The following is a 7500-nucleotide window of genomic DNA, read 5'->3' as shown; positions in this document are numbered from 1 at the left end:
TACCATCTTGTTTTGGGTATTTGATCGTTTTTTTGAGGCAGTTTCTTTTGGTATCTGATGTGATTAACCCATTTGATTAGAGATTTTGTTAAATAAACGTATATTTCATTTCAATACTTAAATGTGTTTATTTGAGAGTTCTGTCAGGTAAACGTATATTTCATCTCTTTACTTAAATGTGTTTATGTTTGCAAGTAGAAAGAAAGGTTGCTACTTCTTAGTAGGTTTGTGTTGATTATTACCTCCGCCAACGAAGTCGGGAGGAGGCTATATTTTACCCACCGTTTGTGTGTTTGTATGTGTTTGTTTGCGAACATCTTCCTACCAACAATTTTAATCGTAGAGTAATGAAACTTGCAGGGATTAACTGTTATGTAAAAAGCTGGAAATTATTAAATTTTGGAAGGTCAAGGTCAAAGGTCTAAAGTGTCCAATTCGCATAATCAGCCATAAGTTTGGACACCATTGTCACAGACTTCAAAATTGGTTCATATTGGAGTGTATGAAAATCCATGCCAATTAATACATGTTAAGGTCAAAGGTCAAGGTCAAGGTCGAGCAATAGGTCAAGGAATAAGCTGCCGTGGAGGAGGCCTGCGCTTTACTAAGTGCCCTTCTAGTTTTGATTAATGTTTGGACCTAAATTCACGTGACTCTTATCTCAAAATATTAGGTGTTAACATTTTTGTATTAAATGTAAAGTTAAATTTTTGTTTTTCTTATGGCCACCTTTGAAAATATGCAGACATCTGTTTCTTCTGTGCTGGGAAAATAAATAGAAACAGCAAAATTAACATTAAAAGGTTTTGAAACTTTTTTTTTTCTAAAAAACTCGCTGTGAAAAAATATTCAAATATGCCTCGGGTGCGAGTGTCTAGAATCTATTTTATTTTGGTAGGCTTTTTTCTGTTTTGAGTTTCCGAAAGTCTTATTGGACTCAAGTAAAAATTGTTCTTGAAGCAGATATTGTTTTTTATTTTTTTTTTTTTTTGTCTATCGATTCTTTATCACCATTTTCAGGTAGTAGGTTGGCCAGGGCACCAGTCACCCGTTGAGATATTACCGTTAGAGTAGAATTTCAACTTTGGCTCCCTCTCTTTGTTACGGCTCATTTTGTCTTTACCTACACATACAGCGAATAGTCTGCCTATTATTACCACATTCTCCTCTTTCCTCATACACCTGACATCACTGAGATTACCAAACAATACTACTTCTTTCAAGTGGTTAACCACTGCAATGTAACTGTTCTGTGGCTACTTTCCTCTTGGTGAGGATAGGAGAGACTCTAGCTATGGTAAACAGCTCTTCTTTGAGGACACTCCAAAATCAAACCATTGTTCTCTGGTCTCTAGTCTTGGGTAGTGCCATAGCCTCTGTACAATGGCCCTCCACTGTCTTAGATTAGAGTTCTCTTGCTTTGGGGGTACACTTGGGCACACTATTCTATCTTATTTCTTTTTCTCCTTTTTTTTCAAGTTTTTATAGATCATATGTGACGGATCTAATTTAAAGTTGTTACTGTTCTTGAAATGTTTTATTGTTTATTCTTCTCTTGTAGTTTATTCATTTCCGTGTATCCTTTCCTCACTGGGCTTCTTTTGCCTGTTGGAGCCCATGGGTTTATAGCATCTTGCTTTTCCAACTAGGGTTATACTGTAGTTTAGCTTGTAATAATAATAATTCCTCTGAAGTTCTAAACACTGTTTTTAGTTTATAGCTTTTTTATCAACTTTAATCTGAACAGAAAGGGTGTGTGTTTGTAACATACTCACTGTTGACAAATATTACCATCTAGATGAGCGGAGATTATTGGGTATTCGACTAGAGTGAATTATTATTATTATTATTATTATTATTATTATTATTAGTAGTAGTAGTAGTAGTAGTAGTAGTAGTAGTAGTAGTAGTAGTAGTAGTAGTAGTAGTAGGTTCTCAAAACCCACAGTTATATACGTTGTATATTTAAAAATAAAGTCAGGAACTTTCCTGGCTTTTTTTTTTCTAAATATACAGCTTATATAACTATTTATTTTGAGTACCTAAGATTGTTAGACAAAGCATGGTTTTTATTATTACTACTACTACTACTACTACTACTACTACTACTACTACTACTACTACTACTTTTTATTATTATTATTATTATTATTATTATTATTATTTCTACTACTACTACTATTACTTATTATTATTATTATTATTATTATTATCATTATTATCATCGCTCTTATTTTCTGTTAAAGCATTAAAGAAATAAACATAATTTGTAACATCTATCGAACTCCACAGAAATTTCTCTATTTCAAATGCTATGAATTAGACGGGTGTTTTATTGCCTTCTCGTCCTGAGGAGGCAGCTGCTGTCAAAGTTCTTGTGAAGTTAGGGACACCTGTCACACCTCGAGGAACAATAGAACTGATTAATGATTAGTGTCATTTTTCATCAGGTGTGTTTCATACCAGTGCTGTTTTTCGTTATTTTTACCTCTTCCAAGGCTGTTATATTTTCAACAACGTTTATTTTATCTATTTGTTTGTCTGATATCAGGACTATATGAAGGCGCCAGTTAGGTGAATGGAACTAACTTTATTTCAACAGACAGGGAGCTTTTTATGCAACGGTTTCGGTGGAAGAAGGTCACAAAAATTCAAACAGATTAATTCAAGGGAAAAAAACAGGTTTATACCGCTGATGTTGACAGAGAGGTGTAAAGCGAGAATATACAATAAAAAATGAATAAAATACCGTTACAATGTTCGAGTGTGAAACACGTGCGGTACAATTACGTCAACATGTCTAGCCGGATTTTCACCGTTTCGATAATGGATAATTATAATTCTCCAGAAGAGCCCATTAAAATTTGGTGTTGATTCGCATCAAGATAGCGATTTTGGTTTTTATTGTTATTATTAGCAGCAGATTAATTCACGGTCAACACTTGAAAAGGGGAGTCCTTGGTCAGTAGATTTTGATAAAATGTTGACAATCTTCAATTGCGAAGGTTTGAAATTTCTGATTGATCTTTCTACATGTTCATCTTAGGATTAATTATTTCAAACGCGGCTGAATCCCTCGTCAGGCTGGGAGGAGCGAAGAGAGGAAAGCACCCCTTTTATTCCTTTGTTTGATGTTGTCTACCCCCCAGAATTGGGGGAAATGCCTTGGCAAACAGATAAATAGACGCCATAAGGCTTTTTATATTGTTTAAATTTGCTGCCACAGTAACAAACCGAACACCTTTCAAGATGTGAATCGTACGTGTCCAATTTTGACGTCTGGATAAATAGATAAATGCGATGAGATATTTATCCTTCAGTGGATTTTATATTTAGCGTTTAGAATTTTTAAGTTATAGATTGCATCGCTAATAATACATCCGTGTCTAGAATATTTATAGTGGCTTGAAGTTTATAATAGAGCATTTATGACCAAAGACTTGTTTTATTTTTTGTGTTTTTGATATTTTGTATTTTGCGAGAATAAAGTTTAAAATGTATAATTTACTTAGTGTGAAAGAATTATTCCATTATATTTTTATTGAATTTCAAGTAATTTATACCAAAACTGTCTATTATTTTGTGAAATTTCACTTGAAATAAGAGGCAGTATTAGATATAATAATGATTTTATCATTGCGTTTGAATTAATGATGAAATCATCGTAAATGTTATAAAGTAATTACAATAAATTTATTTCTTTTATTATCTCAATAGACTGTAAATATTTGATACAAAAATAAGGTAATGAGTGTGAGTGAAACTTAAGAAGAGGGCCAAATAACTATATTTTGTACGGCTGGCTGAAGAATACAAGTAGTTAACTGTTAAAATTATCTTAGAATGAATACAATACAGTATTATTATTATTATTATTATTATTATTATTATTATTATTATTATTATTATTATTATTACTTGCTAAGCTATCACCCTAGTTGGAAAAGCAGGATGCTATAAGCCCTAGGGCTCCAACAGGGAAAATATCCCAGTGAGGAAAGGAAATAGGGAAATTACAAGAAAAGTAATTAACAATTAAAAGAGAATATTTTAAGAACAGTAACAACACTAAAATAAATCTTTCATATATAAACTATAAAAACTAAAAAAAAAACAAGAGGAAAAGAAATAAGATTGAATAGTATACTTGAATGTACCCTCAAGCAAGAGAACTCTACCCCAAGACAGTGAAAGACCATGGTAAAGGCTATGACACTACCCAAGACCAGAGAACAATGTCAATATTAGAGAAAATATGAGTGATTCTCAAATAGGTGAAGCAAGAAAGGCATCAGGATGCGTGCAAAAGATTAGGAAGCAATATGAATTATCTGCGGAAGCTATGATAAGAATGTTTGAAGGGATTTCTAAGCAAAATCGCCTTTATGTACATCTAAAAATTTGCCGTAAAAAAACCGTAAAAATTCTGGAATAAAAGTTGCCAAACATTTGCCGTTTTAAAAACAGATATATTGACACAAAGGATTAATATTACGGTCACCAACCCGTAGAAGATAATAACGAAGTAGGGTAGTACAATTACAGTCGCCTGTACTTTACTGAAATACAGCTGAGAACTGTATATTTACGGGAATAAAAGTTGCCAGGCATTTGCCGTTTTTAAAAACAGATATATTGACGCAAAGGAGTGATATTGCGGTCACCAACCCCTAGAAAAAGATAACATAGTAAGGTAAAAATTACGGTCTCTTGTATTTTACTGAAATACGGCTGAAAACAGTTTATTTTTACGGAGAATTTCCGATTAAAATTACTGTTATTTTTAACTGTGTATGTGAGGAGTAGATGCTGAGTTCTAGTGAAAGAATAAAAAATTGAAACTGTTTGTGCAATATGTGGGATTTGAGACTATAGGGCTGTTTTAGCTTATTGAAAATGTTCATGCCTTGCCATCTGCTGTACTGTGGTTCGAGACCCGCTCAAGCTCGATAGTTTCTTATAGTGTCTGCAATCTCACCATCCTTGTGAGATAAGGATGGAGGGTTTATGGGTGGCTATATTTCTAGCTGCTGAGTCATCAGCAGCCATTGCTTTCCTCTCCCTGGTCCTAGCTTGGGTGAAGAGGGGCATGGGTGCTGATCATAGTATATATGGTCAGTTTCGAAGGCAATGTCACTGCCCCTTGTCTCTGCCATTCATGAGCGACATTTAAAACCTTTAAAAGTTAATTTGTAATCAAGACTCACATATAGAATTGTAAATGTGAATTGCTTGTTTAAAGAAATAAAAATGAAAAAGTCAACCTTTTACAAACCACGTTTCTAAAAAAAGGAAAAATCCCTTTGATTGTAACCAGTAAAACTTAGCTCCCTCAAAACGTAATTTCGCTTTCGAGCTAAAAGGTTTGCATATTATCGTGTCGGAAGCCTCAAAGTAAAGGGCAGAGATGCAATCGCTGACTAGAGGGGTACTCAGAGGAGCGCAGATCTCCGTTGCGGCAGCTTATTTCTCGACCTTTTGCTCAACCTTGACCTTGAACTCTGACCTTTTAATGTTTTTTACTGTTTTTAAAACATCTCATTTTGATTGTTCATTACTTCTTATGTCGTTTATTTATTTCCCTATTTCCTTTCCTCACTGGGCTATTTTCCCTGTTGGAGTCCTTGGGCTTATAGCATCTTGCTTTTCCAATTATGGTTGTAGCTTAGCTAGTAATAATGATGATAATCATCATCATCATCAACATCTCCTCCTACGCCTATTGACGCAAAGGGCCTCTGTTACATTTCGCCAGTCGTCTCTATCTTGACCTTTTAAAAAATTGAATACTTCTCCATAATAATAATAATAATAATAATAATAATAATAATAATAATAATAATAATACTTTTCTTAGAATATTTTACTTTCCTTTTTTCTTTCCTCGCTGGGCTATTTTCCCTGCTGGAGCCTATAGGCTTATGGCATCTTGCTTTTCCACCTAGGGTTGTAGCTTAGCAAATAATAATAATAATAATAATAATAATAATAATAATAATAATAATACTTAGGTCAATATTAAGAGAAATAACCTTAATTACCATAATGTAATTTTTATAAGTCAAGATATTATGTAAGTTTGGAGAGGTAACTTGGCAAGCGATGCTTCAAGTCGGCTGAAATGACGCTTCCATTAGGCGAAGCTGTTATGATATACAGTACTTACTTACTTCCTTGATTTACGACAAAAGGTCTTTGTTGCATGTGAGAACCAACGCCGAGGAAGTGGAGTGGATGGAGATGAAAGGAGGAGTAGCAGAGACGGAGAGAAAAAAAGAAGAAAAAAGATGCTGAGACAGCAAATTTACTTTTGAGAAACACATTAGGTCTGTGTCTTCCATTGCACAGAAAACTGGGTTGTTGAGAAAATTTTTTAAAGATTTTCGGTGATTATTCTGAAGAAGTGTTTTAATTTTTTCATTTGACTTTGTTTCGAGTGTTGTTCTCCTGTCTGGTCTTCAGCTGCTGATTCTCAAGGAATGTGTCTTCTTCAATTGCACAGAAAACTGGGTTGTTGAGAAAGTCTTTTAAGATTATCGGTGATTATTCTGAAGAAGTGTTTTAATTTTTTTCATTTGACTGTGTTTCGAGTGTTGTTCTCCTGTCTGGTCTTCAGCTGCTGATTCTCAAGGTCTGTGTTTTCTTCAATTGCGCAGAAATCTGGGTTATTGAGGAAGTCTTTTAAGATTTTCGGTGATTATTCTGAAGAAGTGTTTTAATTCTTTCATTCTACCTTGTTTCGAGTATTGTTCTCCTGTCTGGTCTTCAGCTGCTGATTCTCATCTTAATTTGTTTGAAAGGAACTTACGGTCTATTTAAAGGTTTAAAGGGCTCTCATGAATGGCAGAGGCAAAGGACAGTGACATTGCCCTATCAAGCAGGACATTGCACTAGAGACTGACCATATATACATATGAACAGCGCCAAAATAGGACCAGGGAGGGCCAGGGAATAGCTCCTGATTACTCAGCAAATAGACCTATAGGCTCCCCCAAAACCCCCAACCTTAGCTCACAAGGATGGTAAGGTTGCAGACACTAAAGGCACTATCGATTCTGAGCGGGACTCGAACCCCCGTCTGGCAAACACCATGTAGAGACGTTACCAATCAGGCCACAACATTATTCCTTATCTAGATATTAATCTCTGGCACCGTCGTTCAATTAGTTCATTATGCATGTTGCATAAGATTTTTTATAATTCCGACCATCCTATACATTCGGATCTTCCCGGACAATTCCATCTTGTTCGTAATACTAGGCAGGCAGTTAATTCTAATAGTCAGGCGTTTTCCATCATGAGACTCGATACTACATAGTATTCAAAAAGTTTTATTCCAGCTGTGACCAAGTTGTGGAATGATCTTCCTAATCGGGTAGTTGAATCAGTAGAACTTCAAAAGTTCAAAGTTGCAGCAAATGTTTTTATGTTGAACAGGCTAACATAAGTGTTTTTTTAGTCTATATATGAAATATCTATTTTAATGTTGTTTTTTTAGAA

The sequence above is a fragment of the Palaemon carinicauda genome, chromosome 3 (assembly GCF_036898095.1).
Source record: "Palaemon carinicauda isolate YSFRI2023 chromosome 3, ASM3689809v2, whole genome shotgun sequence".
Classification (NCBI taxonomy): Eukaryota; Metazoa; Arthropoda; class Malacostraca; order Decapoda; family Palaemonidae; genus Palaemon; species Palaemon carinicauda.
Note: the sequence above shows the minus strand (reverse complement) of the source record.